The following is a 20,063-nucleotide window of genomic DNA, read 5'->3' on the forward strand; positions in this document are numbered from 1 at the left end:
GGTTGTCGTGGTGGTGAGGAAGCACTGGGCCAGCAGGGCAGCTGCCATGCGCAGAGATGAAACCTGACAGGGGCTGTTGCTCACCTAATCCTTGGACCTTTAGAATGTGCATATGCATCAAATGAGGAGGGCTTACATGGGACATTGGAGAGAAGTGACTCTTCAGCATCAATAGATGTGATTCTGTGTCTTGCCATTTCTATACTATGCTGAATTAGCTCTTATACTATTGCTTGTACTATGAAGCATGATAACTGAGTTGTTACTCATACTGAGGATATAATTTCATAAATAATTTCCATCTCAGAGAAAATTTGTCCTGCCCTTGTCCTCACCACATGCTTGTGTCACCTGTGCTGTTCCTAGTTTCACCAAAAAAAAAAAAAATATATATATATTTAAACCTGATAATTTCCTGACCCATTTTACTGTGTAGACATGATAGGACAAATAGGAGACTGGGGATGAGTGAGAGCATCTGAAATTGGCTTTGGTGGCAATGAAAGTTGTAAGACAAGATACTGACAGTGTGAGCAGAGTTTTGCCTTGTCTGTTTTTTCTACTGAGATGAATTATAATAAACATGAAAAGATGAACAGGTGAGAACCTCCAACTATGCCAAAATCAAAGCATTTGAGAAATCAACCAGGGGAAACAAGTAAACACACTCCTTGTGCATCAGCTGCGACAGCATGCTAATCTTAACATACAGCTTTTACATTTCAGGATGAAAAAGCAAGAACAAGTGCAAAGAACCTAGATATAACTATAGGTAAAGAGATGCCTGAGAAAATTGCCATGTATCAATCAATTCAACTCTTATATGCTCTGAACAGATTTATTTTCCACCAAGCTCCTCGAAAGTCCAGTTTGGCTCCAAGAACAGATATAGGAAGGGAGCTGCTTTCTCAGAAATTGATGTGAAACTGTAACATTTTATTTCAGAAATTCTATGTAAACAAGCTGAACAAACTTTTCTGAATGATACTGAAGACAAGTATTAGAAATATCATAAGCTCTGAAGCTTCTGGTTGCTAAGATGAATTGACCTCTGAGGGAGCACATGAATTATCTATTTTTGATAATAGCAGGAATGCAAACCACATTCACTTGGAAATTAATATAGAGTCCTTTTCAGTGCAGGAGTTTCAGATTTAAGTAGGTATAGCCCACTAGGTAAATGTCATCTTCAAATGGCCATCAAGACTAAGTTTGCATTCATTTCTGGCTCCTATAAAAATACAGGGGATTGATATTTCATATTGATTTTAAGTTTTCTACCATACCTTATGATAACTATGCTTAGGAACTAATAATATTTAGGGAGTAGTTTTTTGCACATTCTGTATCAATGTTATGAAATTTGTAAAGCAGATGGATTCTCTCTGATACTGCACCTTGACACATCCCTTTTGCTCTTATTTGGCAAACACACACATTGCACAAATACTCTGACTGGCTCTGTCATCAAGGAAATCATTAATATCCTGAGCCCTTGGCAAGAACCCATCTCAGTCTTGCGCGGTGTTTCCATGACTGAGGCACATGAATAGGTAATGCTCATACAGTCCCTGGCCAGGTTACCCAGCATCCTTTGGGTAAACACCTTTTGTCCATGGAAGCTTTGTCATGTACGGTACAGTTTCAGTAATAAGACCATATAAAAACATATAAAATGTTGCTGGGTTCTCTTTTATTGTCCGTTTGGGCAGCTGAGCAATGATAAAAAGGTCCAGTGGGTGAGCATATCACCACTTCATATGCCACAGCTGTATGGCTTCTTAATAGCGCTGCTCTCCACAGTGGAGCTGAAGATTTCCCAGTTGATTTGGCTGCTATAATTAACCAACTAAATATAGAAAATACTTGACTCAGATTTGTAGAGTACCAGTGCACTCTTTCTCACAAGATATGCACTCTTTCTCACAAGATATCCATACTAGCAAATACAACTGATGCTCTGGAATAACGCAGTTTGATGCGTCTGTTGATGCAACCTCTGAACTGACCTCTGGGTTCTTCCCTGGCAGCCCGTAATCTGCAGGGGAAGAGGAGGCAGGTACAGGGCACTTCACTGCAGGCCCAAATGCCACCAGCCCTTGTCACCAGGGAGACCAGTATTCTGTTAAGTGAATTTTTCCTAATCTAATTCTGGTAACTACATTTCCAACATTTCTAATTGTATAATTATCCGCTAGGCTAGTGACAGGGGGTGAGGGGGGGATTTTTTTCATTTCATTTTTTATAGCTTTTTTTTTTCCTCATTCTGATTAATATTTCTGAATATAGTAAATATAGGTTTCATTGAATTAGTTTTTTTTTCCCCCCCCTTTCTGAGGTGAAAGATCTGAGCTGCTTTTTAGGAAAAAAACATTAAAGGGACAAACATGTACCCAGAGTCTCATACCCAGATATGAAAAGGTTAAGGAAGTTTATTGTGTGTCTTTCTAAGCTGTCTGGTCACTTAGCCAGAGCTCCCTTTGCCCATTTTAGGGGAACCAAACATATCAGGTGTGGTACACCACAGCTCATCAAAGAAAGTGTATTTTCATTAAGTAGAACTGGCATTCACATTCAGCAGCTGGTCTGCTCACGCTGCCTAGCAAGCTTTTTCATTCAGCACAAATCAGGGTCCTGGACAACCTGCTCTAGGTGACCCTGCTTGAGCAGGGAGTTAGACTACATGAAGGTCCCTTCCAACCTCAACCATGCTGTCACAGACAAGAAGAACAGACTAGCCCTTTCGGAAGCAATATTCGTATGGATCTGAAGATACTGTTACCATCTGTAAAGTACTAGGTAGCTTTGTGAAGAAATGAGCTCATCCATTTTTCCCTCCTTGTCCCCGATGACTCTGTTTCACATTTACGTATTACCATGAGCATTGCTGGGTTATGACAGAATGTCACTGAGGACTTAGTATTTATTAAACAGGTAAGGCTGTGAGGGTGGCAAGGCCTAAACCGCCCTTTCTCTTCAGAAGTTCAGTGATTTCATTTCCCAGGAATGGGCAGTACTAGTGGAAAAGAAAGATCAGAGGAAGGCTTAGGGGCTCAGTGCCTTCCCGCACTGCCTCATAACCAGTTCCCTGGGGAGCTCCCTGGTAGATGTTTTGTATTTGCCCTTTTCTGGGGGAACACCAGGCAAGCTGCTTTGCTATCGATCTATCACCTTTGGGATGCAACAAGACAGACTGATGAGGGAGGTAACTTTTGGTCCTTTCTAATTGTGAGAAAAGAGTTTGTTCCTTTGCTTTGCTTGGGCTGGAAAGGCACAGAAAGGCATAGCGTTACGGTTATATTATTTGGTACATATTTGCTATAAGAAACACTTTGTTAAACTGATGTGCACAGGAAGTGCTCTAATAAGCAAGAATTTTCTGGATAAAATGTTTGCTTTCTGCATCAAGCCCTTAAGCTCTGGCATGCTTTAAGTCTCTAGGCCTTTGCAGCCAGTGAAACTACTTGGTGCTCTATGACTGTGAGCACCAGATTAAAAATATCTAGTGAGATAATTCTTTTCTTTTGAAAAAGAAAAATTAATTCTTAAAAGCATGAAGATATGTGACGGTTTTGCCTTCCCTGCTAGTTATAAATTCAGGTATGTTTTTTTCTGAGGAAAAGAACTTATAAATGAAGCAAGCATTATATCAGAATCTTTTGCTCTTCAGCAGTAGTGGAACCATAACATGCTAAAACACTGAGGCTTTTTTTGTATTGCTCTGATTGGTGGTTATTTTGTATAAATAGTTCTTAGAATACCTTCTATAACATGTTGTTGTGGCACCTTGCTGTTCAGTTCTTTTCTTTAAAAATCAGAAAAAAGAAAACACTGATGTCTCGCTTGAAGCATATTTTATGCATAAGACAATTCAAAGGAACTCCTTTTTCTAAAAACCCTTTAGCAAAGCACATGGTTAAAGGGGTAATTAACGTGTACTAGATAGCGCAGAATCAGGCCCTATTGGAGAAGAAAGCGTTGATTCTATTTAGCTAGAAAAAGGCTAACGTTAACACAGAGAGTGAATGCAAGAGACACATGACAAATTTCTGTACGTTTGCCTCTAATTATGGATATAACAGTGATAGGCTCCTTATACTTCTCATCTATGGATAGATCATCATTGCTATGCACTTTCTTTTACATGAGGAGATTACAGTAAATCACTGGGACAAGGATCTGCACAATTTATCAACTGCATTGAACTTTGCACTTGGGATTAGCATTTTGGCACAAGCTTTGGGTCTGATTTGTGACATATCCTAATTAAAAATGGGCCCATAAGAAGAACTTCCAATCTGTGGAGTGGAAGGTAGCAATACCTTTCATGTGATTGCATGTCACCCAAGTGTCTCAGAGCAATGGCATTATGCATCTGTTTTAGATAGTTACTCATTTGCGATCAAGAGCTGATATCAGCGTTTTGCTTGTGTGAAGCCTGGGATTCTACCCAGTTATGAATTTGGTATCAAAATGTATGCTAATAATGACAACAAAATATAAGAAATATCCTTAAAAAAGTAATATGTGTGACATTTTTATACTTTTCCTTAATAAACTGATACAAAGAAAGGCAGCCAGAACCGTACAGAACTGGAGGGTTTCCAGGGCACTCTCAGATGCAGTGGTGACAGAGCAGTGCTGAAGCTGAAGGAGAGATCATAAGTGCAAACATACTGCAGATAAATCCCTCTCCCACAGAGTCATTGCTATCTCAAACAGTGAATCAACCTTAAACTATTGGCACTGCCTAAGTACCTACTTTTTCAGTGGTCCTAGTTTTCTTTGTATTCATCTCAGGAAAATTGATAATATTGCTCCCTGCCTGTGAGACAAGGTTATCTTTCTTAAAACATTGAGAAATCCACTAAACTCTGTTCCTAACTCCATTCTTGTGACCCCACAGACCTAATAGCCAAGCTACAATACTGAGTACTTTGTTACTAATATGCATCTTTCTAATATACAGCATATATTTCTCAATAACAAATTTAAAAAGAGCAGCAGATCTCCCCTCTCCTTCCTGCATGTACAGCTACAGTAACTTCTACTCAGTTGGAGAATAGCTGGGGATAGTTCATAGCTTCCTGATCCCGTCAAGTGCTCCCTTTACTAAGCAGCTATAAATTACTTAGCAGAGGTTTAACAACTGAATGGCTTTGCTTTTTCAGAAGAGCAGATATCTGACCTTACTGTGGAGTAGATGAAGTAAAGAAGATGCACTTCTGGAGATTACAACTTTCAACTTCGCTAGCTGCCAAGCTGGGTGAATAGCTCCAGTGGAAAATTCACTGCTGGGAAGACTGGGGCAATGACCCACTCATTAACTCATTAGCGCTTGTTAAAGTAGCACTTTGTGCCTTGTGGGCTGTCATCATCACAGCTTCATCCTTCCCTGGAGTTGTGTCTTTACAGAAGTCATCAGTAAGTGACTAGGAAGGCTACTCATTTTGCAGAGCAAATATGTATACTTAACATATATGCTTTTCTCCTTTCCTATAGGAGTAGAAAATACTTGCTAGTAGCTACGGTCAGCCATCTGAGGCACTTCTTGCTTTTAAGCACAAGTATTTTCACATCCTTCCATCCAAGGACATAAAGCAGCAGCAAAACTCAACAAATTCAGCTTCATTTCAAAAACAGTTAGGGGGTTTAGAAGAAAAGGTTTTCTGAAGGTGTGCATGTGTACCTGCCTAAGGAATATGCACAGGGACTAACACACAAAGGACAACTGCTGTAATCCATGTATTTTTAACACAGAACCTTCATTTTGACATGCGGTAAAGAGAAATTAAATAGGGATGTCTTGTTTTCTGTTACAAAGAAAACAAATGTAAGAGAATTCAATGAAAGAATAGAAAGGTGAGACACCCTTGCAAGTTTATAATCTACCTGTTCCAAAACAGAATCAAATTGTTGAATTTTCTTACAATCTGGTTTGGTTTAAGCATGTTCCTTTAGAAATCATCAACCTACCCCTCTACAGTCTGTGAATAAACACACACATAAAAACCCACATTTCTTGACTCCTTTTTTCTGTCAGAGCACAGGTTTTTATTTTTTAAAAAGGTAGTATTTTGTGCCGAGTCTTAATAAATACTTTGCTAGAAAAGCAGAACTAAGTTTGAAGCTGAGAAGATATTTTCCTTTTCAGAATTTGTTTTGCAAATTCTGTCCTCTCATAGTCCATCCCATCTCTAAAGAACAATGTGTCAGACAGAAGGATAAGGAAAACATAGACAGCGATAGTAATCGGGAGAGATGCTTAGTTAGCCAGACAGGGTTGTTGCATGCCTCTGTTCAGCTACTCACTTTAAGAGATTCTAATAAGTTTCAAGACTTACTGTTACAAAACATTATCAAACGCTGACCTAAAAGAACATGTATAGGACAAATACCAGTGTTTTTAAAATGCATCTTTGCCACACAATTGTTTTGTATTTATATGTACTTTGTGATGACTGTCCTAGTCACTTAGATACATGGCAGGCCCCATGAAATGCTCTTCTGCTGTGGGTCAGTTTATATGCTGATATGAAGTTAATTTCAGTTCACCAAAACCTTTCATAAAGCTGTAGTTTTATTGTTATGATATTTTTCTCAGCTTGCAGCGCTCTGCATACCTGTACTCGTCAGCCCTTAGCCAAGGAGCGTAAGGGCTATGTAAGCCCATCAGGGAAAAGGTACACATAAATAATCTTTCTTCTGAAGAAGAATATAGATGAAGGATTTAAATATACATCTTTAAAAATAAATATAAAAATGCCTTTTTAGTACATGTTATTGTGCTGGATAGCAGTATTTCAAAGCTACAAGCAGTAGCATAAAATAGGGTTGTGTCCCTAAGAACTCCACTTTTTCCACCAGGACATATGATGCTGCATATAGATACAGGGCTCTCTTATCTTCTGGGTCAGAAGTAAGTTAGAGCATTCTGCATAGAGCTTCTGAGTAAATTTTCCCGATACTCCTTAGATGGACTATTCTGAGACTTTGTTTTGTTGTCATTACATAAATTATCAATAAAGTCAAATTCTAGGAAGAATGTAGGTTTTTCACAATATATGTTAATTTTTGGGAGGCAGTTGGTCACACACTGACACATCAAGCTTCATAACTAAGATTAGCTTGGCTAGGAATAAGTGATATACACTAGCAAGTACAGTGATACAAGCCTAAGATCCTTTCCCAAAGGAAAGACTCAGAAAACACCTCCTCCATATTGTCATTCAGCCCACCAAAATAAACAAAAAAATATTGTTTAGCATATCTTTTTGGTTGTTCTGTAATAGTTCTGTATACAGTATCAAGAATTAAGGATGCTTCTTTTTCCTTTACAACAACACCAGCTCAGAAAATCATCTCTGTTCAAGATAACACTCTTAAAGCATATTTGCTTAAAGCATAAGTATAAGTGATTTCTATCTGGTGACATAACAGACATGAGAATTCAGAAAGAATGTTTTCCAGCTGTTACATAGGAATTGATAGCTAGCTACACGGACATGAGAAATATGATCCAGAGTGAATATGGAAACAGAACTTAAACCTCCTTGGGCCACAGCCCATGAGGTGAACCCCAGTCAGCACGAACCAGAGGCATGTTCTGCAGGGAGAGTGTATGGCTTGGTGCTTAGGAGTCTCAGCTAGAAAATGGAAATTTCACATCATTTCATTAGTTAGAACTGCAGTAAACCAAATTTTGCTCTCTAACATCCTGGTGTTAATATGAAATAACTGTAGAAGTAAACAGAACTGTAACTGGAATTTGGAGATGAAAGTATTTGGTCTGATAGCTTTAGAAGACCCCCAATGACAGCAGGAGTTCAGACATAAAACAACTCCATTGTTTTGGTGCACTGGAGGAAGAGCACCTCCAGTGAATCAATGAGCTCTTTTTTGTATTTAAGGATACTTCTTTCCTTGTATTATTTCTAGATTCTTTTGTTGCATTTACGCATTAGCAAGTTCCCTCTCGCCCCCAAGCCCACATTTTCATTAATTTTCTCCAGCGAGGACAGGCAGTATAATACTAATGGAAAAAGTCTCTTTACATGGCTTCAGGTACAGCTGAGTTTAGGGAGGAAGAACTGTGCTTTTCCCTAAAGCTGCACTCCTTGCTGTTTGGGAAGGAATCCATGCCCTCTCTATGGCCAGCCGGCTGGGGGAAGTGGAAGTTACAAAGGGGTCGGAGAGTATTTACCCATAATTAAAGCTGATTCAAGACTTTCAGTCCCATACATATGCTTTCACTGAAAATTAAGATGGGCCCTAACATGGTTTGCCCTCTTCTAACTTTAGCAAGGTTTTATGGGGGTACATTTTCAAAGCAGCAAGAGAGCTGTGCCTGTGAATCTCAATTATTTGCTAATGAGATGTATAATTCCTAAGTAGCACTTTGAAAATGTACCTCATACTGTCTGAAAGTATTGTGTTCTCTAAGAGTGAGGCAATCTCCCTGAACCTTGACATGAGCTGGTGAAAGGAATCAGTACCTCATGCTTTCTGGGAGAAAACCTAAATCAGATGGAGCTATATCAAAGTAACAACTGATCTGGGCATGAAATGATTATAATGGTGTGAGGCTGAAAACTTTTTTAGACTCCTGTGTAATTGTAACAAGAAAAGAATCTCACTGACTTGAGGCTGAGAAGATGCAAAAGCAGATGGGCTGCCGTTTATGTATTTTTAAATAGACCAGACAGTTCAGAAATTGGATGGTTGTGCACAGCTGAAAAAGTATGGGCAGAAATATAGTAAATAAAGAAATGAAAGGGAAGGGAAGGGAAAGGAAGGGAATAGGAAAATAATTAAAAGAAAGGGAAAGGGAAAGAGAGAGAGAGAAAGAGAAAGAAATACTAAAAGTAAAATCACCGCAACGTAGTTTCAGAATATAGGAGTACTGATGTGGGAGATGTACAATCTCATTAAAGATAAGTAAAGGAATTAGAAATAGAATTAAACAAAAATAAAGTTGTATTATAAAGCTATCGGACTAACTATTACTATGCTTATTAGTTAACTAGGTTTGTATAGTAAATATAGTTTTATAAATAAAATAGATGGAAACATTCTGGCTTGATAATATCAGAAAAAGACAGTAACATCTGAAGGCTGAATCTGGCTGCTATAACTTCATTCAAAGAGTCTTCTCTTTTAATATGTCATTGTCGTTAAAGCAGCACGTCCAAAAAAGGCAGCAATCACAGGCCAAATGAGAGGTCTAATAAATAATATCAGTGAGGTAAATATATGATGAGTCTACTGTTAGTAAGAACTAAAACGTCACTAGGAACAAAGGCTTTACAGTCAACGGTTTAAACAAGTTAAATAAGAGTGCATAGAGTGAAACTATTGAAAATAAGCATTATTAAGTACCTTTGTACGTGGCAAGAATAATTTCTTCAGTTTCTGTATTATCCCAAGCAATTCATACTTTGAATACAGACTCTCTCCTTGAGACCAGCTCCCAGTTTTCTTTGGAGGTTATCCTGGATCGGTTCTGCAGGACAATCAAAAGAGATTTTGGGAAGTGAAGCAAAGATCAAGTATCAGCAGATTTGAAAATACTTTTGGGATGAGGCCAATACACATGAAGGAATCTCTCTCTAAAATCAGAGCTTCCTCTGAAACTTTGGTACTACCATCATCAAATGTCAGTTTCAGACCCTACTAAAAATTGGTCTAGGACACTGTGACTCTCAAAGAGAAATTCCACTGGGAATCTTGTCTCCTCTAATATGCATTAGTTCAAGTCTGACTATACAGCAAAAATAAACAATGATACATGTTTAGAATACATGAAAGGAAAAAAAAATGTGTAGAGCTGTACTTGTGAATATGGAGGTGATAAATGCAGTAAAGTGAAAATACATTTATCCTTTTCTGTTTTCCATTCGCTAACTATTCTCACACTCTTAACTTACCCTGTAAACATTGGCAAAATCAAGAACATGCATGTTTTCTCACATCTACGCATCTTATAAACAAATAACCTTGTTTGTAGGGTTAGCATCTTCCCTAGGGCTAATAAAGAGTTAAACTTCTCCAAAAAGTTATCTTCGTAAATCACAGGTATTGCATGCTAATAAATGTCAATTACTGGGAAAAGCTGATTCCTACTGCATATTTATTAAGATTAATTTACAAGGTGTATTGAAGGAATTATTGAACATTTTAAAAATGTTAATGGATACAATTACTAATAAATCATCCTGACAACAAAAATCCCTCCTGTTCTTCAGTAAGATCATGAGGCTCATTAAATCTTTCAAATGAAACTATGACTGTTCTGTTAGACACACAATGAGTGTTTTTCAGCTATTGCACTGCAATAGAATGGTCTCAGCTGCACAAGGATGCTCGATAGTGTCATTATGGTAATATGCAATATATGTAATATACGGAATAGGCCTTTCCCTCTGGCTGGCTGCTTCTACGTCTGCATTTTGTGATATTCTGCCTTCAGAATTCACCATTCATGTTTTTTGTGACAGTGGAAACCAGCCATGAAGGGCCATGGAAGGAAGTGCCTCTAGAAATTAGCTGACAAGTAAGGGCTCAGGGAATTCCTAAGTCAAAGATAGAAAGTTATTGCCAAAATCGATCCTCAAAGTAGATTCTCCAGTGTTTATTCAGTTTGCGCATGATGGCTGGAGAACAGAGTACTTTTCATTTCATTTTTACAAGCAATCTTCCCACACCTACGACAGCTGTTCAGATGAAAAAACAGTGTCAGGGAACTAGTCTTTTCATTTGTTTTTTCATCTTATTCTTATGACCTTAAAAAAAATTATTTGCATAGTCCTTCATTTGATTCTTCTTGAGTTTCTGCCTTACCTGGTCTTATTCCCTTCCTATTTCCTTCAAAATTAAAAATTACTTACACAAAATTCTCTCAGTGGGTGCATGCCTCTGATTTCCTTTCTGTTGGCCTCTCCTTGAAACGTATTTCCCTAACATTTGGTTCTCTATTAGCCAATGTCCCTGAAAACACTAGCAACATGACTGAGCAGCTACTGATCTTTTTCTCCTGTTCTCTGTATTAAAACATTTGGGAGACTCTTCTCTGCTGCCCTGGCCACTCCTCTGCTGCTCGGCAGTTGCCAGCTTCAGTTGTTTTTCCTAGGGTAATTCATCTTCTTGCTTTCTGTGCACAGTTACTAACAACGCAATCAAATTCCTACATTTGAATTTAGTAGAGGCCTTGGATGGCAGGCTACACTAATCCAACTTGTATTAAAAAGGGACATTTGAAAAAGAGACAGAATTGTTCCCTCATTTGGTTTGAATGGAAGCAGCTATTTAAATCTACAACTGCCTGTAAATCAAAGGCATGCTTAAAAAAGTAGCACAATCTCTTTTGTGCACTAATACTTAAATTTACCATCACTTTCAAACCTTGGGGGAATCCAGGATATGAAGAGGAATCCCTGGAATAAAAGCAGGATGATAATAAACTTGTTCAAGATTAGTTTGTTATAAACCTTATTAGAATTAGTGAATAAGCGGACTACCAGCACAGTATGTAGACATAGAAAATAATGCCATTTTAGGTGAGATGATTACTACAGGTGACAGATTATATTTCCTTTCTTTTCATCAGTAAAGTCGAAGTAGCAGGGAAGTTAACATATTTCATTATAATGCTAGGACACTTTAGCATTAAGAAACCATTAAATAAATATATTTCTCTGGGGCGTTAATCAGAGAGACTTTGGTTTATGGTCATAAACCCTTTTACATTCTTCTTAGAAAGGTCATTTCATAAATAACTGAATGTTTGCAATTCTAGGTGCAAAAAAACATTCAGCTAAAGGCAGAAAGAGACTAAATGAAAAAACATTGAAGGAAAATGGAATTTTTGGTCAGATCTTATATGTTACTTCAAATAAATAGTGTGTGGGAAAAAAAGAAAGCAATTCTCTCCTTTCTCCAAACAGCCATTTTTAAGGGCAACAAATGTTCTCAGACAAACATAGGGAGTTTTTGCTCTTTGCTGGTGTTCCTAATGCCCCCAGCTGGGTAGAGATGGGAAGAAGCACTGTTTCCTTCCTCCCCCACAACAGCCACTGGAGCTAGCCAATTGTGTAGGAAGTGGAGACTCCGTTTATGTGGATTGCACCCAAAAAGGACCTCCTCTGAGGCCTCACTGTGGTTCCTTTGCAGTAATGCCTTACTATCCAGAAGCACACTGCATGACTTTCTTTTCTTTTCTGCCATTCTTCTCTTATTGTTCCTTTTAAAAAGAGGTAGAGGAAGGAAACTGGGCAAAAAGTAGATTCAGCTCTGCAACAGGCATAGTACTTGTTACTGTTATTCTGAACCCATCAAAATAACTCTCACACTCATGTTCTTGTGTACGCCAGTTGAGAAAAAAAAAACAGCTGGCTCATTTCCCACTCAGATACCCAATCTCAGCATCACTGAAAAGTTTTACTCTAGCAGATTGAATCACACTTTCGCATAGGTTCTGCTGCAAGGTCTTCCTTGCTGTTATAGCCTGGGATACGCAGTTCTGCTGCTCCTGCACTTGCAGCAGGAAGCAAGGATCTCAGTCCCTCTGGATTCATGCATGTGGGCTAGGGAGAACCTGCTCAATGCCTTCATGTGTCCTCTGGCCCTGGAGAGTTGCAACACGCATCTCTGCTGGCACATCCCATCCCTCCCGGGCTCTCCCACAGGCTTGCTCTGCCCTGTAAGGACTGAGCTCAGATCCAGTCATAAATCTAACTACTAGCATGTGAGCCCATGATACATTTGAAAATCAGTCTTGCAGTCTTGTGGAAGAAAAGCCACCCTGGTTTAGGGGATATCAGTCAAAATACACTGAGAACTTTAACATAGCGCATAAATAAAACTCAGTTGCCATATGGGCCATGTGTTCACTCCTTTAAACAAGAGTGAATCCTACTCATGGGGTCTAATCTTTGGTACATTTTTATCTTAAGTAACAGGAGAAAAGAGATGGCCTTTGACAGAACTACCTACAAAGTGAAAGTATTCTTACTTTTCAGTGATGCTATTCTCCGCCTTCTAATTACTTATCTATAGTCTTAATAACATATTTCATAACAACTTTCTTTGCAATCTGTAAGCTTAGCTGTAAACATTCTCTGTTATCAATCAGTGTGTCCATAAAAAAGGAGTGCTACATTAGCTTCCAGAAAAGTAATGAAGTTTAATGATCCAATTATGTCTTTGTTTCTAATGAAATATAAAAAGAGTTTTCATACGGGCAGAGTATTCTCTCTGCTACTTATTTATTCCATTGTTTGGAAGAGGATTGATAAGAAGTAGCAAAACAAGAAAAATAGATGTAAAATGTCAGTTTCTAATTTACAATATTTTCCAAATTATTTGTACTTGCTGATTATTCTATTTCTTTTTTTTTTTCTAACAGAGGGGTCCTGAAATACTCTCTCACACATTTTCAAGTAGTACAATCTGTTTTGAAATATTTATCTTCTATAGTTGTCTTTTCCGTTCTCTGCTGGGGGGAGGCCAGGCTGCTCTGAGGGCTTAAGGTATCAGACATTGCCTGTCGCTCATCAGGTTGCCTTTGTCCGTTACAATATAAAATATGCTGAACTACTAGGAGCTAGATTTGAGTGGAAAGAACTCCAAAATGGCGAGCAATTGGCATTACATAATGACCAGCCATAGCTGGAGTCTGTTTGCTGTTGTTGCTGAGCCCTATAGGTAATAAGTGTTTCCTTATTATGTCTCATACCCTTGTCTGTAAGGCAAACAGTCTACACTTCGCTCCTTGCAAGCATATAGCTCAAAGACATTCTTCTCACTCATGTATATATGTATATATAACATATATAGTATGTGGCATATAAACAATAAGTCTGTATCCCTCTTCCTTCACTAACCAGCTTGGCACAGCAGGGGTTTTGAAACAGAGAATCTGTTTTTGAATGTGTAAGCAACAATAATTGCCAAGATTACTTTTTTATTATTCTCATTTTCTTAAACATGTGCACGCATTTTTTCAAATAGCCTTTTTTGTGAAGGAATGGAAGTTACTAGGCAGCTGAGAACTATGGGAGATGGGGCATAAGATCAAGCTTGATGCTGGCAAAAAAAACAAAATGAAGCCAGCTCCTCTACTCATGAAACAGATCAGTCACAAGTCTGATGCCTGTTTGTGACAACTAAATTAGAGACATTTTTCAAACAGTTCATTCCTACATAAAGGCTAAACTTGTAAAGGTCAGCAGAATGCTGAATTATTCACTATTAAAACTTTGGTTGCTGAAGGAATCTTTTCTAGTGCAACCAGATTTTCAGAAGACTGAAACTTTGCTTATGTTTTTTGTTTGTTTGTTTGTTTCTGTATCAGGAAAATACCTTTATGTTCTTCATTTTGGGGTGGTTTTGGACATAGAACTCCAGGATGAAGAAATTCTGGATACATATTACTGCTCAGTAATGACTGAATACGCATCCCTTTGTTGTTTACTACCAAAAAACTCTCCAAAACAGAAAAAAATACCACACCCCAAAAACCCTCAATCCCCCACAACAGTTACAGCCAAGAGTACCAAAGTAACAAAGGGGATTAGCTCTGGCTGCCTCTCCGCCGCAGCAGGCTCCCTCGCTGGATGGGGCTCAGAAGCAGGGCCTGCCAGCCGCCTGCCGGGGAGCTGCAGGCTCGAAAGCCAGCGCTCCGCGCTCCCAGCTTCTGCCCCCAGCCCCGAGAGCTGGAGAGCAGCCAGAAGCTGGGGATCATCTCCCCAGCAGTGCACCACATGGGCCCTGGTTGAGCGGAAGCGTCGGGGCTGGCTTCTGAGCTTTCAGTTCCTGGCTGGCTTGCTGGGCAGGCAGCTGAGGTGCTAGGCAGATAAGCTGACAAAGATTCAACTTTCAAAACCTGTCAATTTTTCATTAGTCTTTGGTTCAAATCAAATTGCCCCTGGGTAACACTTTGATCTTCACAAACCAGCATTCTCTAGGCAAAGCATTTCTGACCAGCTTTAGCTACGGATCTAAATCACAAATTCCACGAGAGCTGGATGCCTGTCCCCATTAGACTTCTTTGAAAATCCACTCTTTCGAAAGCATCACGTTCTTGGGTCTCAGGCCTGATGCCATGGACTTTAATATGTTCAGGCTCAGAGCGCAAAGGAGTTCATCCTAAGAACAACCAAGGGATAAACAATGGCATTCATTAGGAAGCTTATGAAATGGTCTGTTTCTGAAGACTTAGGACAAGGGGAAAAGACTGTATTTACATCCTCATTTCATCCTTTTTGGAGAAAGAAAAAACTAGCAGTGATTTATGGTATTTAAGAGAAAAACCATGAATAATAGATGTTATTAATGCCAGCAGCAATTAGAATTGAATTGTCCACAGACATTTATTTCTGCTTATTTTTCCCCTCGCTGATACTATTATACAAGAAAACATGATTTCACAACTGAATCTGCTATAATTTTAAATAGTTGTAATTAAATTTCAATATTTTATTTACATAGAGACCATAATACTTATATATTTAGTTGATAGTCAACAGGCTGCTCTAATTGGACTTTGTTCTGAAATCAGAACAATTCATTTGAGACCTATCAAAGGCAAGCCAGGGGCTAAAGTTTTATGCACAGGGCTTCAGATGTTTGCATAAGATACTTCTTTAGCTCAGGTGCTTTTTCTGGAAAATAAAAGTGAATTCAGAATTTAACAAATCATAAACAATATTTCTTTATACTTTCTCAGAATTATTACATTTTATTACAACCTCTAGCTTTTTCTATTATTAAGGAAATCATACTCTGAATCCAGGATTCAATTGACTTTGACGAGGTACTAGCCTTCCCAAGGAATCATATATTTTACCTTAATCTTTACAGGCTATTTATGTTTTTTAAATTGTGTCTATGTGTAGCTACTACAACAGGGGAGTCATATGGTATTTACAGCTTTATTCCACTAAAACTAAAATTTTAAGGATTTCCTATATGTAAGCCTAGTGGGATCATATTCTAGCATAGTAGATAAGCCACTGGGACAGGCAACTTGAATACACCTACTTTATAGTTTAACCAAGGTTCAAAACTCACTTTTTTTTTTTTTTTTAATGGTCAAAACTCCTATGAGTTTATTACAGTAAATATATCAGGGTTTATTCCTAAAAGCAAAGTGTCCGTAATTTATTTCAAATCACTTTATATTGTATCATTCTTCCCATATTATAATTAAAGATAAGAAACCTAGAGAATCAGCACTGTCTTTGGAGCAACCACAGTGGACAAAGTGAAAAACTGACATCAACATCCATAGCCTTCAACCCTGTCTTGTCCTAATAGTGCTGCTCTCACGTAAAATCCATTACACTGTCAAAATTGAGATTTTCTAGGAGCCAGGCACAGACACAATTACTGGCTACAATATATCAACACTTTTAAACATGTTTAGTATTACACAGTTACAAATGTAGGAGTGGGTGGTTGCCTGGTTCACCTATAACTGCTGCTAATTCAGTGTAATTTGCAGAACCTTCAGAGGTTCAGCACATCTCTCTCTTAATTCTGTTTTGGGAAACAATCACAATAACAGAACCAAGATAATGATTCAGATTATTAATGTGTACTGTTACTTCTGGCTATGTGCATCTAAATCATTTTGCGCTGTTGATACTGGCTCTGATACTGCATAATTGAATTCTACCTAGAAATAGGTATCAACCAAAGATATTCAGGTATCAACCAAAGATATTCAGGGGAGGGTTTATAACAATTATATAACATGACTTTTCCCCAGCCCCTCATGCAAATCTTTGCTATTAGTCTGCATAATCAGTTTGTGTGGCTGAAAGGGCTGAATCCTGAAAAAAGTGATACCTATGAGCAGTATTGCTGAAACCTGGGATTTTCTCCAAACCCCACTACAGAAAAAGAGGAGTATCTACTATCATGGATTTGGTCTTTATCCAGTAAAACACTTAAGGGCCTGGATAACCCCATGGCATGAGATGTTTAATACACTGTGTTCAATTGCTTTTCCTCAGTCAGGTCCCACATGGAAAATAAAATACTAGGGGTGAAATCCTGCCCTGGTCCCTGCCTTCAGCAGGGTTAGGGCTTCACATGAGTAAAATGTTTACAAGTTATAATATGGTAATGTGCAATACCTGATCTACCTCTGTACAGGCGAGCCTGGGTTTTAGAAATGATAGTGCTGTGTCTCCCAGGATTAGCTATGCCTGCTGAGAAACACGCAGGCAGAGGGCCCTTCTAACTCAATTGCACTCCTGCCAAGAGCTGAGATTTTATCAGTTCAAACCTAAAATTTAAATATTGTGGGTTTTTTTTCTTTTAACAACTGTTTGCGTTGTCCTGGATGGCATCCGTGGTTGAACACTATCATTCCTTGAGCAGACTGGTATGCAATGAACAAAGAGTAAGCAACCTTGCTGCTAGCAGAATAACTCGCTTGTTAAAAAACACAGCACCTGCTTTCTCCTTCACTCCGTATCAAAAACTGATATTATAACATCCTGAAGCACAGTATGCATAGTTTACTTGCAAGAATTCTTCTGAAAAATAGGTGTATATTTCACTTCTCTTTCTCAGCTTTGGGCTACTGTCTTTAGTCAAACAAAATCTCTCAAGCCCTTGTTGAAATGCAGAACAGGAAATGCAAGTATCAACGTGAGCAAGTACTATTCTCTAAGGAAACCCTGCTAGGAGAGTGACAATAGTTAATATTCTAAAACAAACAGATACATATCTACAAGACAGAGTCCCTACAACTACAGAATTGTCCCACCTCTTGAATTCCCTTTATCGTAATTAAGGTCAGATTCTTTCACCAAACTCTAGTCAAGTGGACCAATGCATGTATAATAAATTACAGAAATGCCCTTTGTGCCTTTATTATTTTGTGAAAAGGAATAGCTAAGCAAAGGGTATTCATCCACCCATGAGGAAAGAAAATATAAAACATAATAGAAAATTTCTTATTCTCGTCTTATTGAATTACAGAGAGAACAGTTAGAAATAACCTATTACATTTTTCAGTTCTGCCAAGGCCAAACAGATTCATAACTGGCAGTTAAGAACATATTTATCTGCTTTTTTGGTCTGTCTCCTGTCTGAAAGAGAAAGATTTCCAGTTTATTTCAGTGAATGAAATCAATCTGTTGACATACCGAGGAGGTATTCTGGTGGTTTATCCATAGGATAAAAGTCACAAAGTTATACACCTTTCTCCATTATATCCTGACAGCAGGCAAATCACAGAATTTTGATATCATTTGGAAACACAACCAAGTTTATTGGCCACTGTGAACATTAAAAAATAATACCATAATAAAAATATGGAATGCATCCGGACAGACTTATAGTTTCCACGCTCTACATGGCTATTACAATGTAAATATCTGTAACATTCAATGAACTATGTGCAATTGATAAATATATAATTGGTATTTTTTCTACTATTTTCTGCAAGATTTAGCATTAATAAGCATTAGCATTGGTAATCCCAATATAAGCCAGAGCGAGTATTCAGAAGAAAAATTGTTTTGATGTCCAACCCTGTTTCTGTGTATATATGTCCTTTACTTTTTGTATTCAGTTGCTCACCCTAAATCACAACTGATATTTAACAAAAGGCAAAGGCTTTTCTGTTTAAAAGCTTTTTTCTTTCTTTCTTTTTTTGACATGAATTCATCTAAGTACTAGAGAATGAAACAAATAACTAGTGGTTCTTTGTGGATACAAGTGATTCTCCCACATGCTGAATCTAATCTAGAAGATCCTGCTGCTGTCACCAAATGGAGATCTCCTTGCCTATATGTTTTTTGTGCACTAAGAGCCCAAGTTCTAATATAGGCATCTGGGTTGCTGGCTACAAAATTACACTGTGTGGTTTGCACAGGATGCGGTAGGATAAATATTAAGTATGCTGTACCAGAATGAGAGAACTCAAGTGTCTTGCAGACATTATTGCTGTTCATTTGTTTATAAAGTTTTGTGCAACTTCATTTTTTTCCCAACTGTTTGATGAAACGAAGCTGTACAAACCATTTCTTCCCACTGGAAACTGAAACGTTCCTACTTGCCTAAGTTGCCTCATGGTAACACCTAGTTTTCTAACCATACAGTAATTCCAGTACAGGCCAGTGCAGTACATTAGAAAACACTTGCTGCTGTAAAGACTATACAGATGAATTACTCAAGATGAAAAAATACTGCAATATTATAACAATTCTACACATGCAAATATAAAAACAGTGGCAGAAGTGTACGAAATGTTAGGTTTCCAAAAAATATACCAGTAGGGATTTAGATGCCCTGTTTACAGTCTTTCAGCAACTTCACTATGATTACCCAAGACAGTCATGGTGTAGTCAGGAATCAAGCTAAAATTCCTGAGTCCACTACTACTGTTTAATTGAATGTCTACTTTTCTTCTCCTTGAAAGGAAAGCGAGAGAGGTTGGTTACTTTACCAGTTCAATACAGGGATCACTACACCTATTAGCAAGAATCATGCTGCCCTTGAGTGAAACATGACAGCTGTTTATCAGGTCATAGAACCACCACACAAAAGTTTAGAACATAATCTAAAAATCCAGAATTAAGACATAGAAGGGTAGATTAAATTATTGCTATTTGATTCATCTTTAATAATACCAGAAAGGAATCATTACCCACAGTATTTGTAGCTGCAAATATATAGAGAGAGAATTTTCCTGAAGTAGTATTGATTAAAGTTGGAGGTAAAATATAATAAAGACAAAGGAAAACACATCTACAGCATATTGAATTTCTGTGGGAAGTTTGAGTAATGATCCATTATTATAAACAGAGATTATTTACAGTAACAAGCTGTGAGAACCAATAGTTTTGACACAATTAATTCAAGGGCATAGCCTTTGGTCACAGAACAAGAGCACAGGCAACCAAATAGCAGAGCTCCAGCAGGTTTCCCTTGGGGCAGGGACTGTGTCTTTTTCTGCTTGGAAGTTCTTAACACGCCAGAAATAAATACATAATAATAGGATTGTATGTTAAAGCCTTTGTAACAATCTGTGTAATATTGAAAGAGCT

At 38.0% G+C, this 20,063-nt stretch overlaps 1 protein-coding gene and 1 long non-coding RNA gene across 5 annotated transcripts in view; one reads left to right on the plus strand and one right to left on the minus strand.

Annotated features, from left to right (window-relative positions):
* The window catches only part of SHISA9 (shisa family member 9), a 216,872-nt gene that overhangs the window by 133,613 nt on the left and 63,196 nt on the right, over nucleotides 1–20,063 (plus strand). The gene's annotated exons all lie outside the window — the stretch shown is intronic.
* The window catches only part of LOC138061042 (uncharacterized), a 79,591-nt gene that overhangs the window by 37,501 nt on the left and 22,027 nt on the right, over nucleotides 1–20,063 (minus strand). Inside the window, exon 3 of the long non-coding RNA XR_011134642.1 lies at nucleotides 9,379–9,502. This is a non-coding gene — a long non-coding RNA (uncharacterized lncRNA). The remainder of the gene's footprint in view (nucleotides 1–9,378; nucleotides 9,503–20,063) is intronic.

Source organism: Struthio camelus, chromosome 15 (assembly GCF_040807025.1).
Source record: "Struthio camelus isolate bStrCam1 chromosome 15, bStrCam1.hap1, whole genome shotgun sequence".
In the NCBI taxonomy this organism is placed as follows: domain Eukaryota; kingdom Metazoa; phylum Chordata; class Aves; order Struthioniformes; family Struthionidae; genus Struthio; species Struthio camelus.